Source organism: Paralichthys olivaceus, chromosome 1 (assembly GCF_024713975.1).
Source record: "Paralichthys olivaceus isolate ysfri-2021 chromosome 1, ASM2471397v2, whole genome shotgun sequence".
Classification (NCBI taxonomy): domain Eukaryota; kingdom Metazoa; phylum Chordata; class Actinopteri; order Pleuronectiformes; family Paralichthyidae; genus Paralichthys; species Paralichthys olivaceus.
This window is the reverse complement of record NC_091093.1, coordinates 29,041,382-29,067,922: the sequence shown is the minus strand read 5'-3', so window position 1 is coordinate 29,067,922 and position 26,541 is coordinate 29,041,382. Positions and strand designations below refer to the sequence as shown.

Below are 26,541 nucleotides of genomic sequence, written 5' to 3'. Positions count from 1 at the left end.
AATAATTTCAGCCTTGGATGAGATTACTACACCGAGTTTTCCACTGAATATAGAGGTAACATGACTTTTTATGTCGGTACATTAGGGCCGCTGTATAAGTATAAGTACATCTTATCAGATAAGATTGGATATTTGTTATTTGTTTTTGGTTTTTTGTCTCTGACATTATGAAGTCACGAGTCTGCAAGATAAATAAACAAACATCCTTTTCTTATGGCTGCATCAGACGACCTCATTAAGTTGGATGATGTAATAGTGATTTTTTCAGCCAAGGATAAGTTTGTTTTAAAGGTTGAACCCAGATGCAGATTAGAGGTACAAGTGAAGTAATGAATATTTATTGGGCAGATGAGGAACCTGGCAGCTGAAGGCTGAGGGGAAAGAGGGGATGGTTGTTCGCAGGACGGAGACGAGCGGAGACCGAAGGCTGAGCTGTGAGGCTGCACCACCGGAATGGAGGCGGGAGGCGGGGGAGCAGAGTGACGAGCCGGGGGTTGCACTTAGTGTCGTGCACGACAGTCAAAGGGGAGAATGTGAGGTGATCCTGAGGCTCCAAGAAATAATGGTTTTCTGGAGAAAATTAAAGGAACTGACTGGAGCGATGATGTATCATGCACAGAGGCAGGGGAGGGGGGGGGGGGGGGGGGGATTCACTGCAGGTGATGAATGGCAGGTGTGCAGACAGATTGTCAATAAGTCAGACAGGAAAGAGTGAGCGGTGCCACGCCCACGTCACAAACACAGAGAGACTGACAGGAGGAGACGGGACAAATATATGTTTACCGGAGGAAACAAACTGCAAACAATCAAATATATGAGTCTGTACATGCAGAGTCTTCCGTGGCCCTCCACCAAGTGTGGGACAAACAGTTTTTGCATAATCCTGCAGATGAACAAACGGGTGAAAACAAGCTCCCCGGCAGCTGAGACGTGACAGAATCTCCGTATCATTGGAGGCATCCAGACGTGGAGGAGACGCTGCCACGACTCGGGTTTATCCAGAAGAAGAAAAAAAAAATGTTTTGAAGCAGATTAGAGTTTCCCCCACAGATGTCAGCGATATCCCTCCATGTGTCACCGCCTTGAAGTTCATGATGCAGAAAATTTAAATCCAATTTTTCTTTCTTGTAAATTTCTTGTTTGTGATCTTTTTCTATCAAACTTGTCATTTCAGTCTCAGACAATATCCAAGTTCTTCATAAAGTTACAAGTCACGTAAAACTGAGATTTTGATTCTCTGGAATTTGCTCCCTCCACTTCAATTTCACCGTTAATGACCCAAATAAGGCATCATACATTTTCACTGATATGTTCTAAGTGTTTATTCTCTTGTGAAGCAAGAAATCTTGTACTTTGAGTGTTACATGCACAGATACTAAATTTGTTCATCTATATGTCAGATTTTATGAAACGTTACTGCTCAAATATATTCAAAATTTTATCGTGTACAGAAAATATTACTACAGATGCAAAACTTTATTACGCATTCCTAAACTTGAATTTGTGAGCTTTTCCCCGGAACCTATTTTAGACCCTGTAAAAAGGGATGTGGTTTAACATGGAAGATGGAAATAACTGAATGAGGATAGTGAATTGAGTAAAAATCCATTAACTATGAATAAATACAATAAAGTAGTTGAGTTTTCCATCTGCGGCAGCTGTTGGCCAGAGGTGGATGTGGAAGATCTTTCCCTGGCTGCAATCTGCCACTCCACAGTTTTATTTCTCTTTTGTCACAGAGCGTTTACTCCACCTGTCGCCCCCGTTTCTCTCAGCTCGAAATTGCAGGAGGTGGCAAAGTGCGGAGTTGCAGTCCAGAAAAAGTCCTTTTCTCTCTTGTGTCCTGTCTGCGGAGATCCTCAGACCCCTGCAGGGCTGTTATCTGTGCTGTAAACTAGTGGAAATCTCACACTGTGCACCTTTTGAAAACAGCAACAAAAAAGTAAAATTGACTGACACTTGAGACATTAACAAGCTGCATGGAGAGATTTGCAGCCTTTAAACTCACTTGAGACTGAAGAGGTTTCCCAGTCTGGATAATTACTGAAGTAGATGGAGTGATTGGGCAGTCAGGAGGGGGCGCTTTAATTAGGAGGAGCGGCCCACCGTGTCTTTGGAGGCTGATTGGCCCCTTGACATTCATGACATGGAGAAAAGTTCAGCTAAAGATGTGTTATCGCAATTATGTCTGGATTTTAATTAATTAGAGTTCTAAATTATTAAATAATTTTTTTCTCTGTCATCAGCTTTCTCTTTTTTTTGTGCTCACTTGATGCCACTCAGTTCCACAAGCTGCTTCTGGATCTCAATCCATCTCAGGGTTTTTGCAGATCCTGAGTCGGACCGTGCTGGACTTTCAGATTTCTCAAACCATTTTTTTTGCAGTGCCCAGAAGAGCCAGATACAGATACAAGGTGCCTGAAATGAGTTTTCATCGTCATGCGGCTTAGAGATAGGGTAAGAGGTTCGGACATCTGGGAGCAGCTTGCGTACAACTCGTGATCCTTCATGTCGAAAGTGGACAATTGAGGAATCTAATGGGAGAATGCGTTCCTGAGCACCTCCACTGGAGGTTTATCAAGCACGCCTACCTGGGAGGAGACCCAGGGGTGGACCCAGAACTACATATCTCATCGGGAAGAACTGGAAAGCGTGGACGAGCCTCTGCAACCCAATCTCAAATACAAATACAAAATGTCAAACAAAAATGCCTATTAAAATATAAATCACTCTTCACAGAAAGATACTACAGACTGAACAGAAAGATGGACGACACATTTCTCCAGAAATTAAGCTGATAAAGCCTGAATAAGAATCTCAACATCTTTCAACGTCATCATTTGGAGCAGGAGTAGACGTTTGGTCCTGAGGTTCTGGCCAATACAGGCAATCGACCAATCGCACGTCAGTCAGAGCTGCAAATTGTGACATAGTGTTTTACGCGGGGTTGCCTCGGCGACCCAATTCAAAGGACGAGTGGATGGATCAATCAACATGTTCAACAAACACTGTCCCAACCCGGACTGCAGGGACTGATTGGTTTTATATCACCGCGCCATAAAACCTGTGCTCCGTGCTAACGCTCCCTCTTGCCTGATCACAAACTGGGCTGCGTTTGATCACGTCTCTCCCCTCACAAGTGCCAGTTTTACTTCCCCGGTGCATTCACAGCAAATGTTTGATTCTGTAAAGTACAACATTCCCCCAACAACACACAACCAGGTCCACACCTCCCATTTCTTTGTTTTTTTCATTTGCACCCCACTGTTTCCCATTCCGTTCTTTTTCTATTTGATGCACAGACCTTCTGAAACATTCACATCAAATCTCTCCATCTTATTACCTGCATATCCATCATGGATATACAGTGCCAGAGGGCTCCCTGCTATGCAGCTGCATCGTGGATGTGAGCAATAAAAAGCTCAGAACCCTCCTTTTATTTGATTAATCCTCTTCTTAACACAGCCTCCTATATGTCCGCTCCTCTGGGCAGCGCTGCTTCAGCTCAAGTCTAAGCCCCGCTCACCCAAGGTGGATTTTCCTTATTGAGAAGGCTGGTGGACACGGCTGTGATTTGAACTGTTGACTGTGGGATGAAGATGAGGGAGAGAAGAAGAGAGGGGAAGGATTAGATGAAGAGGGGAGCTGGAAAGAGGGAGGGCAGATAGGGTAAAGGATGACAAGGTAGGAGGATGCAAGGAGAGGCAACAGGATGGGGGGGGGGGTGTAGGAGGGATGCATGAGTCCTTGGGGAGAGGAGAGAGAGGCTAATGATGGGAAGAGAGGGGGAGGTAGAGGTGTAACAAAACAAGGGGGAGGCTTGATGGAACGAGGTGTTAATGATCGTAGCTGAAGAGGAGGAGGAGAGTAAGGACTCTAAAGCAAACTCACCTGAAGAACGAGCAGTGGGATAAGACGACTGAAACCGTTTAATCCACATCCCATCCCCTAACATGGAGGAGGCTCATGGGCTGTACTGCAGTCAGCCGTCTTTATAGACTGTAAATGGGAACAACCAACACTTTTTAATTTTTGAAGGTGGCACCAGCGAGTCCTCTTTTGACATTTCGTTGGTGCCCTGGTGGAGTTAAAATGACAAACTCTGCAACGTCCCCGGGGTTGATTCCAATCAGGGACCTTTTTAAAAATTCATTACACATCTATGTCTCAGTTCTTGTCATCTATCTTCTATAACCTTTGTAACAAAGACATTTAAAAGTCCTGGTTATACTGGAAATTATTTTTAAAAAGGTGCAATAACATCGTGGTCACCTTCAGAGATCTGGGGACAACGTGGACGACAAACATGTTTCTGTGACACACTCTCTGATTTCTCTCCGACGTGAGGTTCAGTTTTACAATCTGAGCTCGACAGTTCACACCTGCCACTCCACATTAGAATGCATCTCACATGTGTCTCCATTGACCACTTGTGATTGTATCTCACTTCCCCGCTCTGTATGCAAATAAACACGCACGTCATTTCTGTTCGCTAACACCGAATGATAATGGTTTTAGCCAGATAGAGAGAGAGAGACAGAGAGAGAGAGAGGCCGAGAGGGACTAAGCCAATCAATGTTTTCAGCTTCACAATTAAATGAGATTTTACTCATTTAAAAAAAAAGAAACTCAATATGTGGAGTCACAGTTAATATTGTGCCACAAATGGATCAATGCACAGGAAACACTGAGAAGCGTCACTTCATTATGAACAGAGGACGTCAGCTGAGCAGGCGATTCTTCACTGTGTCCCAGGATGCATTTCTGTTTCACACGGTGAAAAGAATGTGGCCACATCCTTCGGACGTTAAATGCATCACCTGAACACTGAGCTGTCCACTTGTGATCCGGTCGATACCGAGTCTCAACGTGTCCGTTGTGTTTGAGCAGCTGCTTTAACAGATCTCAGCAGTTATATATATAGAAACAAAACTACGAGACAGTCTAACGAAACCTCATTTAAATTCACTGCATCCAGATGTTCATTTGGATCCGCTTCACTCAGAAATATCAGTTCCCCTGAAGATGCCAGATTTCAATTATTCTCTGAGAAATAAACGAAAAAGCTGCAAAGCTCCCTGACCTACGTCCTTCTACCGTTTCGAGGAAAATCTGTCCAGTAGTTTTTTCACAACCTCCAAACCAACAAACAAATCCAGATGAAAACAAAACCTTCTGGGTGAAAATAACGATGATGCCGATATGAGATGATTCTGCAAAAACCCTGGATTACATCTTTAACTCCAGTTTAGAGATGATGAATTCTTACACGTGACAGTAGCAGCAACGAAAGAGGGAAGTGGATGAAAAGAAAGCAAAGACTAAAAGCATTCGACTCCAGGTCCATTCACCACCCTGACCTCCCGTCTCTCTGAGTAAAAGCAACTCATTTCATCCTCATCCTCATCCTCATCCTCATCACTGTGACTCTCGACCTGCAGAAACATCAGATGCTGCTCTCGACACAAACTGGAGCAGGTTTCTGTTTGGGGGGGATTGTGGGATGTGGAGCATCCGTGAGTGTGAGTGCACAGAAACAAACGACGGCTGCCAGCTGTTTGATGATGTTTCATCTGTCGCTTCTCTTTTCTTTGTCGCCCCGCTGAATCTTTGCATCACGCTGAGCTCCCTCCCACTTCTATCTGTCTCTGCATTACGCCTCCTGCCTCCCGGTCGGTAACGCCGCCTGCCACATGCGGCTCTCTCGGGACACTCCTTGTTACTCTTTCCTTTCGCTGCTCCTTTTCTCCTCCTCTCTGCTCTCTCCACGCCCCACCTCTCTTTTTCCATTAATAATTTGTTGTGCCACTCTTGCTCTGCAGGGCAGGTCTCATTGGTCTGCATTCCTCTGTCCTCCACTTCTGATTTGTTATGCCACCGCCATTCCCTCGTACACGTCTCATTGGTCACTGTCCGCTGAGTTTTCGATTACCTCCCCCCCTCTCTCCCTCTGTCCGTCTCCACCCCTCCCCCCGTGTTGTTTGATCTCATAGTTTTGCTGTCAGAGATTTGTTTCTGCCTGTAACGTGCCACTGAGGTGGTTTTCATCTGCAACGCCTTTATCAGCAAAGAACAGAAGGACCCGAGAAACTGTGAGAGCAGCAGCTACGTATTCACTCATATTTCCATTCAGGGATAGTTTTCCTTTTTTTTTTTTTTTTTTTTACTCAGTGCTGCACCAACACTGTAGGTATTGCCATTTCAATCTGTCATTAGTTTCACCTGAATGCACCACAGGGCATTCACAAGGCAGAGTGGGAATATGGCGCCATTAGTGGAAATCAGAGAGGGAGTATGTGTGAAGAAATACCACACTGCTCTCTCACTGACACGTCAGCTCCTGCTGAACGTTAATCAGCAGGAGGAGTCAACTTTAGAGAATGTGAAACCATCCTCCCTGAAATATGTGAAATTTTTAAAGAGACGAATTAGCTTTGCACAAACTGCAAAAATCATTTTAATGTAATATCTCGTGCCGGCAGATATTTAACAGGAATGATGGAAAAAGGAAATCTCGCTGTCGTCTCTGGGGGGAGAAAACGACACCAGAGTTGTTTGTTCAAGCCCTTCAGATGACGTGTTGTCGAGAGAGTAATAACTTCAGGGGCGAAGGCTCACTGGTCTAGTGCTGCAGAAAAATATCCTTCAGCAGCACAGAGAAATTCATCCGTCAGGTGAAACGACTGGGAGGACTAGTCGGGGACTGGTTAACCAATGATACGTCCCGCTGGCAGAATGGGAAGAACAGGAAAAGGTTCCGTAGTTTCTGCGTTGTTCAGAAATGGCTGCGTTCACTGCTAACGCTGACAAACGTCCTAGATTAGCGTATTCTGCTGTGTAACATGTTTGTGGTGGTTCTTTGACAAGTGGAACCTGATTTAAACAAATAGTTTACAGCTTCTTTTAAATGAGACCATTTGATTCTGTCAGTGTTTAATTTAGATATAATGTCCGCCGGTGGAAACTCTGGAGTAAGAACAATCTTTACCTGTGAGGAAATAAAGAAGGGACCGCACAGCATCTTAAAAACCATCGAGCTATTGACAGAGTTGTTTTTTCTTTGTCTGTCTGATTGTTTTTACCTTTTGAAACGCGCTCCTCCATCTAGAAGACAGTTTGGCCTTGGTTGTTGACTTTAGATGTGTTTTGGCCTCACTCTTGTTACGACCTTGACAATGTACATAATGTTTGAAAGCTCTCTTTGTTCCCTTTGTGCAAACATGTATTCAAGATCCTCATGTTGCTGCGGCTGCTGCAGATACCGACCTAGTTCAGATTCGACTTCACCACAAGAGACGAGACAAAAAGTGAAAATACCTTTTGGGCATTTTTGTACATTTGTAACTTTGGTGTAATATCTCTCTGACTTTTTGTTCTATAATTTAAAATGTAAACTTTCAAAGGAAACCTCAGGGTTGTGTCTGTTTTACTACTGCTACTACATTAGTCCGGATCAATCATTGGGAGTGCACAAGGTGACGGAACAGAAAACTAAAATGAAGGATAAAACATACAGATCTCAACATGCTACAGAAAATAAATGAAAAAGTAAACTGCTCTGAGACATCCACTGAAGTCCGGAGATGTTCCTGAACATTTCCAGAGGGGCTGTGTGTGAGAATGTCAGCTGCTCCTTCCTGCAGGAAAAATGTCTGAGCCCATGTGAGAAGACAATTCTCCAGAAAGACGAGCCACACACGTAAAAGACGCCAACGACGACGTCAGTTTGGAGATTTGAGAGCATTTGACCCTTAAGGGCCGATACAGGTGTCGATGTTCTGAAAACAAAAATACTGTGTTCTTCACAAGATTTGCCTCCAGCTGCTCTTCCCTCACCAGCTGCTGAGGAATTTCCCATCTGCTTGCTGCGTTCTTCACATGTTGAAGGCAAACTCCAATTTTCTGTACATTTTCATGTCTGAACACAGTTTAGGTTTAATTCGCTTCAGTTTCCTGGTTCTGACTTGAGACGTGATGTTTACTCTGCATCTTTCATATCCTCGTGTAAATGATGACAAACAGCCTCCAGGATCCTGATCTCTGACCGTCTCCACCGCAGATGAGGTGTTTACATGCTGCAGTGTCCTGGTTTCTACCACACACCTCCTGGTTCGCTCTGATAAGGTCTCATCCATGATTTCTCTAAAGCCGGATAAGACCTCAAAAGAAAGTAATACACAAATCGTATCCGTGGCCCAAAGACCACACACGACCAACAGAGGCCACAGCTCCATAGAAGCACTTCTCCTCACACTTCCATCTGGTGGGAGTCATTAGGTCGGCTGATTGTTCTGCACGGGAGCGTTTGATAGCAGCAGGTGCGTCTTAAAGTGCCAACGCTGCTCCCTCCCGATGTTCTCAGACTCCAAAGACATTAACTCCCACCAATTTAAGTGTTGCACAATTAAATTCAAGGGAGGTTTTGTGTGAGCCTGTCACGGTCGAGATTTAAACATTCGTGAACGTTTATTATTCCTCTCATGTCTTTAGACGAATGGATAAAAAGGATTTGAAAGCAGAACGGTGGATGCATGTGTGTGTTCCTCACGACGGCTTCTTCCTCAAATACTTCATGACATGGACGTCCATTTTCCTTATCCCAGGCCAACTTTCATGGTGTGGATAGAAAGTGGATTAACCACCTGAACCAGAATGTCACATGTAAAAAAAAAAAGTCAGTAAAAACATTTCCCTGGCAGTCTTATAATGTCACATTTTCATTTTGTACTCTCCGCCCTGCGGCTCACTGCAGTGCAGCTGCACAACATTTATATTGAGGGAAATATCCTGTCTATCAAAGTATTAATGGGATTCAGCATAACATAGTTATTTTTAAATGAAAACATGTTTTTCTGTTAGTGTGAGTGAACAGAAACAAGCTGTCTGATGATGTGTCTATATGTAATATCACACGTTTTTTAATACTTGTTAATAGTTTTATCTAATATTAGTTTTACCTAAATGCTGATTAATCAATGGATTCACATCTTTATTCCAGTTTTTCTAAATTATAACAACTCTGTCTCCTGCTAATGTATTTATACAGCGCTAGATTCTCAATTTGGAGTTTGGATTATATATATATATATATATGTATTATATTGTTTATACGAGTGAATGAATATTAATGGCACCTGGAGTAGAATGAAATGGTCGGAGGTCGCTTGTGGGAGGGGAAGGTAAAGAGCAGGACTTTAACCCCAGAGTGTGAGGTGGAGTCTCACGTGAGGCCGCGGTGCTCTGGCAACAAAAGCAATAAAAAAAGATCAACAACTTCGTAACAGGCGCCGCTGCTGCAGAAGCCTTTCTGTTCAAAGTTTATTAATATTTAATGTCGGACAGAGATTTCTAGATAGATGTAAATTCACACTTTAGTGATTTATAATGCTGGATGCACTTCGTGAGCACATGTTGTTTTTCACGATCAGAACAAATAATTATCGTGCTGTGACACTCTGGGTCAACTTTTTTGACATTTGCCACATTTACTGATTGACGACATTTCCTTGCTTGAATAGAAAACATAATGTGAATGGTTGTTTGCCTCTACGTGTCGGTGCTGTGATTGACTGATGACCTGTCCAGTGAAAACCCGCCTCTCTCGCCCAATGTCTGCCGGGATTCATCTCCTCCAGCCCCGGAGCGTTTGCGAGGTTCTTGCATTTCTTATTATCGTTATCTGATATCTCCCTGTCCTGGAGGAGTCTTCTATAAATAAATATGCCATTTTGCATATGGCAAAGTGATTCGAGTGCAGAGACAGAACCCGTTCTCAAATCAGGGCGCATTAAAATCAGACAACACTTGAGGGAACTGGGGGCTGAGGGTAATTTACTTCAGTATGATTCCTACATAATCAATTCTGAGAATGGCTGCTCAGAAACTGAGGCCATTTCACAAATGAAAGTCTTGATGATTTCTAAGGCTTTCAAACCGCAGTCACCAATTCTTATTTGCAGGAAATAACAATCAGGTCAAATGGCACGACTCCGCTCCTTGTTCCAGAGGATGACGGTACCCTCATGAAATAAGCATGCAATGCATTAAATATGAATCAGTAATACGTTCCCGCACAGCTGCTGGGTTTAACCTGATGGTTGCCGAGCTGGGTTCAGTTTTTTGGGACGTGCACCTGCGTACGATGTGATTTGTGGGACAGTTGTAGCTCCTGGCGTTAGGGAAATAAGATGAAGCATATTAGCTGTGTGTGAGCTGGTCCCTCCAATCTGACGGAGCCCTGGGACTCGATGACTGCTGTCACCGTGTCTGACAAACCGGGCGCCGCTGCAACAAATCAGTCTCCTCCCAATCCCAGTCAATATAATGAGAGCAGACCTGCAGGCGGCTGGAGGTGCATGCGAACGCACACTGCTGTTCGTGTGCATGTGTGTTCCTGGTTGCAGAGAAGGGAAGGGGGGAGGAGAGAATACTCAAGAGATTAGAGATTTATTGATCACCCTTCGCAGTGTCTCTCCCCCCTCTCCCTCCCTTCCCTCCCTCTCTCCCTCCTCTTCTTCTCTGGGTCTTCCACTTGGTTTATTTATAGAGGGTTGTAGAGGGCTGTGTTTCTGGCTCTGCAGTCAGCTGCCTTCTCTTAAAACATCCAGCGGCTCATGAAGTGAACCGACGTCGGCCTGCGTGAATGTTGGGAGAACGCGAAGGCATCAAGGAGCGGACCCACTTTTCTCTTAGTCGCTGCAAATGCTCCCTGAAGTCTCACAAGGCTGCACTTTGAGCAGCGATGAAGCGTTCTGATGGGCATGAAAAAAACCCCAGCAAATTGCAGACATGGTCACGACTGTGTCGCGCTCGCATCTGTTGATAATGACGGTGTTTATGATACCAATGAAAGGGTGCAAGGGGGAGGGGGCGGACAAGGGTGCGGGGGCAGGTGTCGGTGGAGACTTGGCAGTTGGTGTTTGGGCTGCAGGCCCTGTGCATCAGGATGTGTGGGCTCTGGTGGTTTCCCACAGAGGGGTGTCACGTCTGAATCTTATCCTCCACACCAGGACAGGCAGAAAATATGAACGTGTTCCCCCCGAGAAAAACAAATCAAATGTTTAAAAAACGATAAATATTAACATTCCAGTGGCAAAGCCCTCGAGCAGCTGCCGTCATACGTCACACGGGAGGTGATGTGTGGGTTCGGATGCACATTCAAAACCTGAGGGGAAATATGAGTAATTCAAAACATCGTGATAGAACGTTTTGTACGATAAGTTTGGTGCACAAATGAAGACCAACGCAACAAAGTGCAAAGAGAACGTGAAGCCCATGAATCATGTGATTTTAAGTTCACTACTAGAAAGAGAGTTTAATACGGGCGATTAATCATCAGATCTTTGTGGAGCGATGAGACTGTAACATTCATCTTTTGGAATTTTGATGTTTTTGTAGTTTTAACTTGCGCTCGATCATTAAAACGTCTCCTTACACTCCCCTCCTCTTCTGCAATGATTTATTGGAGACCGACTGGTAAATTAGCGCCACCAGCTGTTTATCACGACAAACCAGATTCGATTAAGTTGGTGAATCTTTGGATGTAAACTTGATGGAGAGACACAAACTCGGTTGAGGGGATGAACGGTTCAACAACACGTGGGACTTGAACCCGGGAGACTATTGTTCGTTTATTTTAACCATGACCACAGTTATTCCCCAACTGGTTATTATTGTAACCACGACGATGAAGGGCCCAGTCTCAACAACAGTTATTTTAATCCAAACAATGATCTTTCCCAATAAACCAACCAAGTTGGTTTTGTGTCTAGACTCAACAGCAGTTTTCGTAAAACACACACGATGTTATGTCCTGTTGAAAAACAGAAATGGTTTGTTTGGTTTAAAAGGATCATTATTACAAATGATGTCATTTGGAGATGTTTTCATATTTTCACAATGAAGCCAGGAGAGAAAATACATGTCAGTATCAGTATCAGTCACGTGTTGTGTTAGAGTTCCCTTCTCACAGCAGAGCAGAGAAAATGATGCAGCGAGGATGAAGTGTGATCAAGAGAATCGTGTGCGTGTTGAAGGAGACGTGCGTCTAAAAACCCTGCAGGTTTAAACATCGTCAATCCTGCATCATGGCGACAAAAGTCAGATTCGCACAATGCAATCACAACTGAAATGAGTTGTGTTTGAATGAGTCCCGGACTCAGAGAGTGGGAGTGGGAAGACGACTGCAGGAGACTTTACACCGCAGCAGATGCTGCACGGCCTTATTTCACAGCTTTCTCTCGTGTGACAGCTGCTACATTGTGATTTTATCACAGAACATCAGAACCACCGTGGGCCTTGAACGCTCTACACAACTTTCAAAGTCATCACATTGCTATACAGTTCACACATTGTGGTTTGCACGCTACGTGACAGGGTCAGGGCCGCTGACGCATCGCACAGTCTCTCCGATCGCACATTTGAGCGGTTCACAAATAACGACAGAGCTCCAGTCGAATGTCGATGCGGGGCTTTTCTCATCGATCTCTGTCAGCAAGTGGAAAAAAGGGCTAAACTCGTGCAATTTGAACTTGGCCTGGGGGCAAGAATATTTCTCTTATCCCACTGAACCCTCCTAATAGATTGGAGGATATTAAGTACTGAAGAGCGATTCTTGCACAGAGCGGAGATGGATAATTTAACGAAGAAGTTATTATCGCCAGGAGAGCAGCCGGGGTTAAAAATCGATGTGATTTATTAAAAGGACAGTTTTAATATACAGTTATTCATGTGAGATCCAGATTCATTCCCTTTATTAAGAGATGTGTTCATGTGGATTCTGGACCGGCACTTATATTTCCTCCCAGCATGTATTTAATAATGTTCATCTTAGTTTAAGAGTTGTAATTTCATCAGTATAGTAAAACCTCCAGTACACACACACAAACACACACACACACACACAAACACACACAGAGTAATTTAGGAGCAGCCGTCTGACCTGTGAGGTTAAACACCTTCTGTGATGTACATGGTGGGAGAAATCAAAGTGGAACAAGACCAAGCGATGGTTTTATTTTTTAATTGTAAAAAGCCTCAGAAGTCAGAGGCTCATTTCTGGTTCTCATGAAACTGAAGCTTTTACTTTGTGTCACACTCTTTCTAAGTTCAGAGCGAATCTCATGTAAGTGCCTGAATGTAAAATATGAAAAAGTCACCATTTCTCCTCTCTGAGCCTTTCTCCTGGTCCCAACTCCCCCCTCCGTCCTCTCGATCTGTTATTCTGCTGACCACACCAGACTCTGAGTTTTAAGACGTGTGGAGAACAACTGATTTCCAGGCTGAGCAGAGGCTGTCAGGCTCTGTATGGTGGAAAGTAGGTCAGCGTGTGAGCGTGCCCTTTTCCTCCAGGTATGGAGTGGCTGAGATAAGCAGCCAGAGGTAACATTGTCGACCGTGTGTGAGCTCGCCAGCCTTCATGAGTCTCAGTGAGGGGGATGCTGGGAGGCCAGAGGCAAACTTCAGCACATGCAAACACTCTTATACTACACTGGGGTCAGGTATTACCATGTTGTGGGGACCTACGTTTGAGTAGACACTCAAATTATAAGGACTTCTCTTCCTTTTGCGAAACGTACTGTAATGCAATATTAATCCTTTTATTTCAAGGTGAATCCATGTGAGGATGAGGTTTAGGTTCAGGCTCAGTAAGTGTTGGGGTCGGCAAAGCAGAAGTTATTTAGAAAGAAGAAAGAACCTGAAAACTGTTTTCACACATTACTCACAGGAAGAGAAGAGGATGAGATCTAAGTATCAAAATAAAAGAGTAAAACTGGGATTAATGACCAGATTTTAATCTCTTAAACATTTGTTACTGAAAAAATAACGTACTAGAAGAGAACTCCACTTATAGAACCACATTTAAATCAACCGAATTTTCACACATTCATTAAAGAGATTCAAGAATTATTGTCTGAGAATTAACAACAATGTTGAAAAACACCCAAACTCATCATGTAAAAGGAAATTAAAAAATATATATATCTGGATTCACCTCCTGATTCCGATCTGCACCAAAAGTTAAAGGGTTCTTCCCTGATTCCAAACCGTATCCTTCCACCAAGTGCCACGCTCGTTTGTTGTGTTGTCTTTGTGTAATCTTGCTTTCAAACCAACAAACATACGGACAACGGTGAAAACACAACTTCCTTGGCAGAGGAAACTAATGCATTACTGCCCAACACTTCCTTACATCTACACACATGATATATATATATTTATATATACACACATTTTATTTTAAACTCTGTTTCTACCCAGTTTGTGTTGTGAAAACTCTTCAGTCACTCACTGTTACTCGCTCAGCATCAGTTAACAAAGACCCAATTAATGCAGGAAACGCTTCTTAAGCCCCAAAGGTTTTCTTTCTTTCTAACAATCAAATTAGACTAATGAGCTTCTTATTGACTACCACGACCAGCTGTACGACTTAAGAATGACTGATGGTATTCATAATGATAGGGTGTCATGGTTGCCTCGTGATTAACCTTATTGTATCACGTCGCCAGAGATTGAATTTGAATCTTCTCCCCCGTCGTGTGAAGGAAACAGATCAGCGGGTCACAGGTGACTGTGTTATTGTTCAGGTATCCGTCGAGGTGGTTTCTTTCTGACCCCGCAAACCGTATCCGTGTTTTCCTTTAACACGCTTCCTCAGTACTCTCGGTAAACATGGAAAATCAAGACTGATCTTTTCAAATAAATAAAACGATTCTTCTTGGAGCCGAGTATCACTTGATATTTTGTGATAATAGCATAGAATAATAGAAATTAGTTTTTTTGCCTCTAATTTTTATTTTTATTTTGTGGTGTAAATTTAAAAAATCTAATTAAACTATGAATAAAGATATGAAATATGATCTATGATATGATTTGACGCCACATTTTAGTAACCGACAGTAATTATTCAATATTCTGCGATCAGCTCTGTGTGTTTTAATCAGATCTCAGGTAACATGAGTAAAACACTTTAAACTCTGTTGCATGGAGACTTTACACGACAACTGCACGGCGCTGAACCAGAGAAAAGACACAACCACGTACGTCAATCCATGGAGGAGATCTAGTGATTTCTTCCTCGCTGTCAATAGAGTTCAACGCATGCACAAATGAGTGTGTGTGTGTTTTTGTTTGTGGTTGTGTTGTGTCTGCACACAGCCCATTTGCTCCCAAACTGATGGAGACGTTTTTCGTTATTTGCTTCCTGCCATCGCCTCACTCTGTCCCAGAGGAGCGGGTGCAGAGCGGCTGTTCAGCTTATTAACGTGTGAGTGTAGTTCACCTGAATCATTGATCTTTCATCTGATTGAGGATCATCAGGATCAGAGGACTCCGTCAGAATCTTGGCACTGTCCATGGTGCTGAAGTCGCAGACGGGTTCTACGTTTGTTTTTCTCTCGGTTTGTCTTGGATTTGAAATGTTTACATAATGTACACACTCGGTTCTGTACGACACCGTAGCCTGTGTACTCTATATGAGCAAAGTGAGAAGAAGCTGAAGCCACGTCGTCACCGAAGAGCGAGAGGATCAGAGACACACTGCAGCCAAGTCGTGCTATAACATTCAGTGGCGTCTTTGCGGCTGAAAATCCATCCCAGACTAAACCGCCTCGGTAACAAAATATTTCAGAAGAGACCAGACGAGTATAGTTTTTAAAATAGATGTTTGGAAACCTGGAGACAAGTGGGATAATGTGACTGAGGAAATAAACCTGCTCTGACTGCAGCATGCTCAGCTACAGATACAGTTACATAACTGGAGGTTGGGTTTACATAGACACAAATAAAATGGGTTTTGAAAAATAAGCATTAGGAGAATGCATTATGTCTGTACATAGTGAAAGAGAAGGCCAAAGTATGTAGTCAGCCTGTCACAGTATTTACTAATGTGTGTGTGTTTGTGTGTTGTGCCACGGGACAACCCCCTATTAAAAAATGACGAATCACCTTCTGTGTGTTGGACCAAATAGGTTTCCAGAGCCATTAAAGATCAAACAGCTGCACAATCTGCAGAAAATGAATTAATTTGACAGAAGTGAAAAGAAAACCAAAAAGCTAAGACGACGTATGAGGAGGGTCCGGAAGGTTTGTTTACTCCTTAAAAAAAAAAAAAATCTTCAAAAAAGCAAAATAAACATCACACAGACTTTCTGACAGTTCTGAAAGAGCTGTGGGCAAATACTCACCCCAGATATGAGCTGAATAATTAATTAAAGCCCGGATCAAACGGCGAGACTAAATGTCTATTATTCTGCTGATATGAAATGAACCGGCTTTTGTTCTTTGTACTGTACTTTGTCGACGTGGCCGTCATCAGCTTCGTTAAACGTCTACAAAGGTGCATCACAAACGCCACAGAGACCAGAAAAAACACTGCTCCACATCGTCCCTCTGCAGAACTAATTAGGAACAGTTTATCTTTACAGGCTTCAGTGTAACAGATTATGAAGTCTTTTATCTGAGCATTTTAGTCACGGTTTGTGCAGAAAGCCCGAGTTTAATTTAAGACTTTTCAATGCTTTGCAGAATGTAATTTAACACCTGATTCACTCTGATACAGCAGCTAATGTGTGGAGCATGTCAGCGGAAACCATGGAGTTGATAAGGTCTGGAGGTATTTACCAAGTGTAAGAATTTGCATTTTATAATAATAATAATAAAAACAACCTTAACTTTTACAACTCATTTCAGTTACAAAGTTTATCCATGTTTAAAACAGGATTCAAACATTTCAGGACTAAGATCAATAAGATCAGGGAATAAAATCACAATGAATCATTTTTAACAATTCCTATTAATAATTTAAAACATGAACAGATATTTCAATAAAAAAAAAATCTGTCCTGACAACGTTTTTTAGAAATCGACAACGCAGCAAAACTGCTCCAACTCCTCCGACGGCTGCAACGTGAGGCGGATTTCCACAAACAAGATTAAAAAGTATTTCAGGGAAAACTTACCAACCCTGCCTTCAATGTAAATGAAATGTAAATTAATATATTATTCAAAAAGTGATTAAGAGCAACTTCACCTTATCTTATGTTACATCGACCTCAACCCACTCAACAGGGAGTGTGTTATTACTGTAGAGGCTGTTAGAGTCTAATATTCCCTCTCCTCTGGTTTCCATCACATGTTATCTGTGTCCTGTGCAGAGGGTTGTGTAAATAAAGGAGGAGGAGATTTGTTTGTTGTGTGTGGCAGTCAGGGGCGGGATTGGATTAGTCAAACTTGTACAGAGGAATATTAAGAACACACCCACAGTGACAGTGCAGCGTCCTGGCATTGGTTAACTCCACGAGGTTCCTGCTTCGAGCTCAGAAATGTGGGAACATGTGGAAATTAAATACCGATGTGACCTGCCAGTAAACTCCTTCACAGGATCTTTCAGTTCATTGGTAATGGAAACAGGAATTATGATCTAGATGTGGGCAAACAGAGCGACGAGAAGCTGTGAAGCAGTTCACTGTGAAGGGGACGCGAGTTTACACCCTGGAACAAACGAAAATGACATTCAGTAGAGCGCATACCTCAATCAACAGTGTCCTCAAGTTTATTCAAGCTGCACCACGTTTCACATGCTCATATCAGTCCACTAAATACGCCTGATTTTTATTTCATCAAGATCCATCAATTATTCCCTGAGAAGTTAGTGAAACACCTGTGAAAGAAAGTGAAAAGAAAATCCTGGATCCGCCACAAAACTGTGATGGCTTCTTCCCTCACCCAAAGCACATCCTTCCACCAAGTTAAATCTGTTAAATTGTTTTGGTGTAATCCTGCTTGCAAACAAACGGACAGAGGTGATGACAGAGGTGGCGTGGGAGATAAACAACATCAGTGTAACGAAGCAGGATTAACAACGAGGAGGTTTTTTTTTAAATGTAACTGGAAGAACAACGAGCTGAAAGAGTGAGACGGGAAACGACAGCAGATCAGAGAAAAAAAACTAAATGTGGGATAAGAAAGTGTAAATAAATACACGTGGGAGTCAAGTCTTCCTCCATCAACGGGCTGAAGTGATCTCCCAAATAGAACGTTTTTACAAAAGCATGGACCTTCCAGTAATTTAAAATCAGAAAGCCTCTTCTTCTCCTCTTTTGTACTGATGTGATCTTTCTGAACTGATAGGGACCGATATTCAGAAGTCATGGCAGACATCAAAGCCAGAAAAGATCAAACAGGACATTTGTGGGATGAGATTTTTTTGTGTCCCTGGAACAGCTTGATAAATCTCTCTGTATAAGGGCTGAACGCATCCATACAAAACCACAACTATGACACATTTAAATAACTGGCGTGCGGAGGAAGAGTGACGGGTCGCAGGGGAAAATTGCAGTGGAAATGTTATCGCATTGTGCTTTATTACCTCTGCAGAGGATGTTGTGTTTCCACCCGTGTGTGTGTCTGTTTGCTTATTCGTCGGCAGGATTATGCAAAAAGCGTTGAACCGATTTGCACCAAACACGAAGGAGGGATGAGGCCGGGGGGTGGGGTGGGGGGGGACCCATTAAGTCTCGGAGCAGATCTGGTTAAAAGAAGCAAATTCCATAACGTTGCGAGATGAAGCGTTTGTCAACATTTGCGTCGATTTTATGTCCCGAAGTGAAAAATCTGACATTGGGAATTGTTTGGCTTCGGCGTCTTCAGAGATAAATTCCATCACACGTTGTGTCACCTTCACATAAAGGAAACATTCAGTCACAATTTACCGTCAGTTGTGCTTCAAGGATTTTACATTTGAAAATGTTTGCAGGGCGTAAAGATGAAGGATGAACTATGAGCGGTTTACGGAAATCTTAATAAATTGTGTGTGCGAGGTTGACAAAACAATTTCAGTCTCTTCCTCCAGATTTGTCCAGGAGCAAACCTGGATTCTGTAACAAGTCTCACTTCTGTGATACGAGCACAACAGTCTGTCTCCTGTTAGAATCCAGATCAATGTGACACGAATGCATTTAAACGCTCCTTGTTTGACTCTTTGATTTAAAACTCCTCTGAGTCATGAGGAGCATGCAGGTTTTATTTTCTCCTGTGGGCAACACAAACATGTTTTTGTTATTTGCTCCTTTTTTTCACAGCTTGCAAAAAAAAAAAAAAAAAAAGAATTAAAAAATCCAAATAAATACTGAAATGGGTGTCGCTGTAAATGAATTTGAAATTAAAGAAGGGATCGAGGGGGGTGTGGATGTTGAATTAGTTCAAATGAATTAATTTGTCCCTGCAAATGGGCTGCTGGTGTGAAAGTTGATTGGTGTTTCTAAAGCTCCCGCTAATTTAGGAGGAAAATTATGCTCTCTAACAAATATGCAGTGTTTTCAATTACCGGTTTTATTTGGCTAACATATGTTCAGCTGCACTGGCTTAAAGATGTTAGTCTGTCAAGATTTAATTAACTGCCCTAATTAGCTGTATCTTCTGCTGGTGACATCCATCTAACGCGCTGTTAGCTGCACAGGGTTGAGTTGGTGTGGAAGCGTCTCCCTGCAGTGAGACTCCGAGAGAACCAGAGAGGAAAGAGCTGCAGGGAAGTTTGATGTTGGTGCTCGTCTGAGCAACAAGGGGCGGGATGTTTTGCATCTTTAAATTCCCAATGTGAAGGCAGCAAACAGCCTACGGAGTGGTACAGTTTCCTGTTTACACAATAGTTTACTAAGAACCACAGTTTGAGCAAAACCCGGCATGATTTTGGGTTTATTGACTTTTGTTTTATTTTTCTGTTTTGAACAGCAGGTCTGAGAGGTTTTCATTTAATCGAATGGAAGACAGAGACGTTTTTAACCGAGCTGTTTATAAAATGGAAGGATTTTTGTAGAATACTTCAAATCTTGGAATCTCCCTCAGTTTATAAAAGTGGGCGTGTGAATGACAACGTGGTGGGAGTGGCTATGACGTGATCTCGTGTGGCAACTGCGACAGTCCACAAAATGTCCGTTCACCAGTAAAAGGCTCAAATTGTTATTCTGGGTCTTTGCTAAGAATCTGGCAACTCCTCGTCCTCATGCTCCGGCTCAAACAAGTACCGAGGTGCCATCGGGGTCAAATGCTTCATCGACATTCTCCACATCCCAAATAAATCTCCTCTCTCCGACTCTCTCTCTCGTTCACGGTTTCACCTCCACCCTGCAACAAACCCAATCACGAGACTGAGCAGAGGCAAACCTTCAGCTGCCGCTCACTTCCAATCTGTGAGAGCGAGGAGGCGAATCTAATATCTGCTCCCTGTGGCGAAGCACAACCGCAGCGTGGATTTTTAACTTTTGTCCTTTATTCCAAGTGCCATAACTTTTCTTTTCTTCAAAAAGTTGACATCCAGTCCCTGTGTACATGGCTGCGTTACTAATTTCCTGTTTTTTTTTTAATGTTGTTTTACGCAGTCGCTTGTTTTGTCTTTGATCGGCAATAAAGTTCTATTCTATTGAATTTCGACCCACGATATTCGCTGATGTGGAACAAGCGAAGGATGGAGAACGAGCTGCTGCACGGTTGAGAGCGACCATCTCGTTCATTTAGTCAAAGACCTAGAATAACTATTTGATAAATTGGGGACTTTCACTGTTGCCACAAGACAGATTCTGAATCTTTTTGTAGATACCGTTCATTTACACAACTTTACACAACCCACATTTAGAAATGTAGGACCCAGGTTGAAAACTACTGCCGTTCCCCTATAGCTCTAAAGCAGCTCTAACTGATTAACATTTCAGACTCCTCTACACTCAGTGTCAGAAGAAAGTTGTCAGAGCAGAGGACAGTTCATTCAAGATAAACCGTGTTCGTCCTCTGCCTCCCACAGAAGTCTGAGAGCGAGCAGCAAACTTTATAACAAGTCTGCAGTTGCTGTACAACAGGAGACTTCACAGCCCTCAGGACAGCTGGTGGATGAACTAAGGATGTAAACTTTACTGTCAAACACTTCAACCCGCCGGTAAGAAAATCTGCGATCCAGCAAGTGAAGTCCATGCTTCACTTTAGACGACTTTAAAAAGCTTCTTAGTGAAGAGATGTGGTGGGAAAGTGTTGAATAAAGAAAATTACATTAAGTAATTTAACAAACAGAGAAAGTATCCGCAGTAAATCTGAAGCTAAACAAGCTAAATCTGCTCAATAAGACAAATTAAAAGAGATTAGATAAAGAAAAGATCCAATATAAGAGTCAGTTACACATGTTATGGTGTCACAGCTGTTAGAAAACTCATTGGTCTTTAAACCACCCACACTACAGGTCGTACCAAAGCAGCAGAGACATTATATTATTGTCTGCGGACTCAGAACCGTCCAGTTCACTCAGCTCAGGTGTTCTATTCTAAAGCAGGTCTGGAGAACGTCCGGACCACAGACTGTGAATGGACCACGAGAGCTCGCTATGCAAATATCATCCAATCTATCTACTAGTTCCAGAAATCTGTCTGCACGTGGAACAGATATCCACCTTATACTCAGCATGTTTATTATTAAGGGCCCACGGAAGTGCATTGTTGAATTCTGTTTGTGTTCAATATAAATAAAATGAATCTAGAGCTCTGTAGCAGTGGAGGTTGGGACTCTCCAATGAAATTGACGTTGATTACGACAATAGCGCGTTTACGACAACCGGTGTTTTCACAGCAACGGCATCGACAATGGATTCTCGAATTTCACAGCTCTTTGTGTAGCAAGAGATTCAATGTCTTCCGCACGGTTCAGAGCAGAAAAGACGTAGAAAATGATCCATTCAGCACAGTTGTAATGTTTCTCAGTAGAATATGTCACGAACATTAATATTTGCAAAAGAAGCAGCTCACAAACAGCACATTTAGGCTTTTCTGCATTTTAAAACATGAAATATCAGACTAGCATGCCCTGCAGGGTGGCCTGTCAGGTCACGGTGGGAGAGAACGCAACATGAACGCAGCGGCAACGTGTCATCACTGACAAGCATCGCAGAAACTGTCAAGAAGAGAAAATTGGGTGCAGAATGTCGCACTTTCCAAGAGACATAGACAAAAAAGGAAAAGACCAGCCAGGGTTTTTTTCTCACGGCTTTCATTAATCAAATAATATTAAAAAGGTAATAGAGATCTAAAGTATGAGGTATATTAAAAACCAGCAGCTCTCATCACCAGGCGGTTACCATGAGAGCGGGTTTAAGGAGCAGGATTCATTCTCCTGGGACAAGCTGAATACACGATTCAGTCTTCAAAGTGTCAGGAAAGAAATAATACATGAAGCATGTGAGGTCAAACCAACATTCTTCTGTGTGGTATCCATGAAAACCAACTAATCATTGGCCACAGGAGTTTCACACTTCATTCATGTATGTATGATTATTCCAGTTATGACCTTAATCCAGTTAATTAAATGGCATCAATATGTATTTCAAGCCCGTGCACTGGATGAGGTGCTGATAATTGCAACAGAGATCAGAGCGGTGATATTCACACACTGCGAATGTAGTCATTAAAACATTCACCTAGATTTTTTACATTTACAAACCCAGGGGTCAAGAACATCTACTGTGCATCGAGTAGATATTTCTGCTGAACTGTGAATAATCTTTCCTATTGGTTGAGATGCAGGACGTGAAGTTTAGTTTCAAAGGTATTTTCTCTCACACTCAACCGTCACCGTCCCGAGGTTTAATCAGCAGCCAGTGTCAGAGGCTCTGCTTTGGATAAACAAAGCTGCAGCGAGAGTGAGAGACGCTCCAGATGGCTGAAAGCAATTTAAACACTGTAAACAAGTGTGAGGGAAAAGATTTAAAGCTGCTGCTTTTCAGGGACGAATTCTAATCAAGACAAAATTGACCAGAGAAGGCTGAAAAAAAAAAACCCGTCCCTCTAAAAGCTATTTTTTTTGATACTTCAAAGCTAAACGCACAAACAACAGCACATTCAGAAACAATATTCAACTGGACTCAGTTAGTTTAAACAATCCGTCCATTGACTGATATTAAATTAAGGGATTTATTGAGTGAAAGTGGTTGCTGTCTTTGATTAGACTTGCAGGTTTGGTCCACAGTTAAGAGGTCACATCTGGAGAAAAAGCACAAAGGCAAAACTTGTTCGAAAAACTCAAAGGGAATAAACATGAGAAAATCCAGGCCTGCTGACGGAGGAACTGACGGAGGAACTGACGGAGGAACTGACGGAGGAACCGACTCTGAACAAAGGGAAACAGAGACAAAGGCTGTGTCTCAATTCAGGAGCTGCGTCAACAGTGGCTCGACTAGAACATTTCGAAGGCTCCTTCAAATGTGGCCATCAAATGCATCCTTCAGATGCCTGGGCAACATATCTCAGGAGTCATTGTGCTTCAGTGACAAACCAATTTCCTTTGTGGGCCACGTGGACCGTGTCCTCCAAGGAATGCGTACGTACACAAAGTTAACAAGACGCAGGAGAGAGACGGTTCAGGAAATCAGCAAAGGAGGGAAACTCACAATCTATGATCATCATCACTGAGCTGCATTTCAATAATATAAAGCTGCCTCTCTTCAACATTCTCCAGTTTGATGTGGCTGAGACACATTTTACTCTTATTAAGAAAATGTTGCTTCTTGTGAGTCCAGGAACTAAAAATAGAAGCTGTTGTTCAGAGCGTAAAGATGAATTCATTCCTCATCGGTGTAAATAAAACCAGTTTTACTAATAACTGCATTACTTGATTATCTCTTATGCACAAGAAAATCCCAGTTCTGAACCGTCTTATTACTGAGGAGGCTCCAAATGACCTTGCACAGAAACCAGCATATCATAATCTTATAATAATCACACCTATATATACTCTATCTAAAACACATATTAAAACACTTCAGTGAGTCAAAACATATTCACATCCAGCAAATACTTCATTATAATACTTCCTACTCCCCCTCCTGCTCTGTTGGACTTTTAAAAAAACGGCTATAAAATCCAAAATAAAGATGAAAGTGAGAAGAAATGTTATCGGGTCATTCTCCGGCTGGAATTGCACTTTTGCAAAGACACAAAAAAATGTCTCTGCAAACCCACGCACAGAAGTGGGTTATGGGTAACATAGGTCGCACAAACCTCCAGTGTCTCAACAAGGCATTTTGTGGATTTGGAAGCAAGCTATTGTTTTTTTTTGTTTTTTCCCACCTCCTGCTGGAAGGAAGGTCGATAATAGAGAAGAAACAACTGATGTAATATGAAGATTTATGTACGAGTTCAGAAGATTGACAAGCTGACGCCTCAGATAAGTTGCTCACAATGGACATTTCAAGTTTTCAACAACAACATAAAGCTTCAGCTGCTTCTACCGGAAATAAAGCTTCTGTCTGGATGGACGTGGTTCGGTTGAGGGACCGTCTGTGGTTTTGGTTAAATATAAATGAACGTGTCTGAACTCATTGTGAACTTCACGGTTACTGTTGTTGTCTTTGGTGCCACCGCTGCCTCTCCTGCACTCTGGGCTAGATGTATAAACAGCGTGCACTCTAAATAATACCACGGATACGCTCTGTCCCACACATGAACTGGACTAAGGAGACTAAAAAGTGTGTGCGCCTCATCATTTTTTCAGAGCATCAATTTCCCCGTGTTAACGATCATTTAATTCAACCCTGAGCTGCGGAGCACAGAGTGTGTTTAAACGTGACTCTCTATTATAACTCTATTGTACGATCACTGATCGTGCTCCTCACGTTAATATCAGTGCGATGATGGTTTGACGGTATATGTGAAGAATTACTGCAAAGCCACGGTCGTGCGTAACGACTCACAGTCTCAATCAGTGAAATTGGACATTTTGCTGTGACCACGGTAGAGTGGCTGCAGGTTTCGAAATGCATTCATCATTACTACGTCCAGTAGAAATGATGCTTGTGCCCGTTTACCCAGTTCCCCAATGATTCAGATCTGCAGAGTACAGAACAGACGCACACACCGCTGTGTAAATCTCCTTAATAGAACGCGTATGCAGGTTTCTATCTTTCTGCGTACACAGTGTTTTAGCTGTGGATTCACAGTTTTATGCATCTGCTGCTCCAGATGCCAATTATCACGCAGGCATGTGGTCCCATCCATAATCGTCTTGTCATCTCTAAGTAAAGCATCAAGCAGCATCTACGTAACAGACGCCAACAAGAAGCATTCACTCCAACAAATGGAAGAAGTTCCATTTATCACTGGTAAATATGGCTCACAGACTGCCTCCTCCATGGTAATGGATGGGACATGGACCAAAGCAAACGTCAAAGACTTTTCTCCCAAACGTGCTTTCTGTCATTATAGGTTGTTCTTGTCACACTGTTCATTTTGGTTCTGATGAGTTATTTGAAATATGAACCGGGTGAAATATCATGATCGACAACTCCACATCTCTGTTACCATGTAGATTAAATGTCCCGCTTAATGTACGAGACGGCAGCGTTCGTTAACGGGATGGTTTTATCCTCCTCTCTCGTGAGCCTCTGACTCTGTGAGCTCAAAATGTTCACCACCTATTCTCAGCGCCCCCCTTTCATCCTTCACCCTTCATCACTGCGGCCAAACTTCATTAGAGAATGCACTCTGGGGCGTGATAAGTGTCCGTTGTGAGCAGCAGTGACCCAAAGACCGTTCATCTGCAAGCTGCTGAAATCTCCCAGCTGCCTGAGTGAGTGGAGCGCCACATGAGTGCTTTTTATTTTTGCCTTGCCCTACTTCTAGCTCAAGAGCTCATTAAATAAGATCTTGTGTCAAAGCTGGAAATAGACAGAAAAGTGCATGTGAGTGTGTGTGTATAAAAGGAGTGGGGGGGGGGGGCGGCAATAATCATGTATTTAACCATGTAAGTCTTATTGCTGCTGGGACTTCTGTGAAGTGGCCGTGGAGAATGTGCAACTGTCTGCATGATGGATATTTCAGAGAGTCACAGCCCCCCCACTGTCATTTTGAGCCTCTACAGGCAAAAGTAAACATGTCGTTGTTCGTCAGGACAAAAATGCAAAAGAAGGAACCTCCCAGATTTGGTGGTTTTGGACTCCAGAGGACAGACTTCCTCCCAAAGCAGCTTAATTCTTCAAACACTGGGCCCAACGGTCTGTAATTGGTCGACTACATCAAAAAGTGAACCTCTTTAGTGGAGGTGATAATTTGTCTCGTATACAACTTCAACGTCCGTTCAGTGGGAAACGTGTGTGAAGAATCAGAGACCTGCAGTTTTTATGGTGAAAGCCAGAGGACGTCTTGTACAGACATCACGTTAACATGTTGACGTTACAACTCAGGGCTTCTACATCGATGTGACAGGATCTCTTGCTCAGCATGAATTCAAAAGCTGGAGTTTCGTTTAATACAGACGCATGTGTGTGAGTTTTTTTCTCTCACTGTGGGAAACTGTGGGTTTATCTGTATGATAACATGAGGTCTTCACTAACAATCCTCGAGCCTTGAGCTCTTTGTGATGGTGTCAGATAAACATCAGGAGTAGAGAACATTTCTCCACCAAGGCCCTTATGAAACCACATTTAAATCTGCTGCAGATTCTTATTTGGATCTGCACCAAATTACACACACACACACACATAAATATCAGAAACTTGCTCATTTTTTCCCCATC

At 42.8% G+C, this 26,541-nt stretch overlaps 1 protein-coding gene and 1 long non-coding RNA gene across 5 annotated transcripts in view; one reads left to right on the top strand and one right to left on the bottom strand.

The window, feature by feature from the left end:
- tspan4a (tetraspanin 4a) overlaps positions 1-26,541 on the top strand; it is a 121,105-nt gene that overhangs the window by 48,592 nt on the left and 45,972 nt on the right. The gene's annotated exons all lie outside the window — the stretch shown is intronic.
- LOC138411117 (uncharacterized) overlaps positions 1,308-26,541 on the bottom strand; it is a 67,747-nt gene continuing 42,513 nt past the window's right edge. Inside the window, exon 3 of the long non-coding RNA XR_011243774.1 lies at positions 1,308-8,642. This is a non-coding gene — a long non-coding RNA (uncharacterized lncRNA). The remainder of the gene's footprint in view (positions 8,643-26,541) is intronic.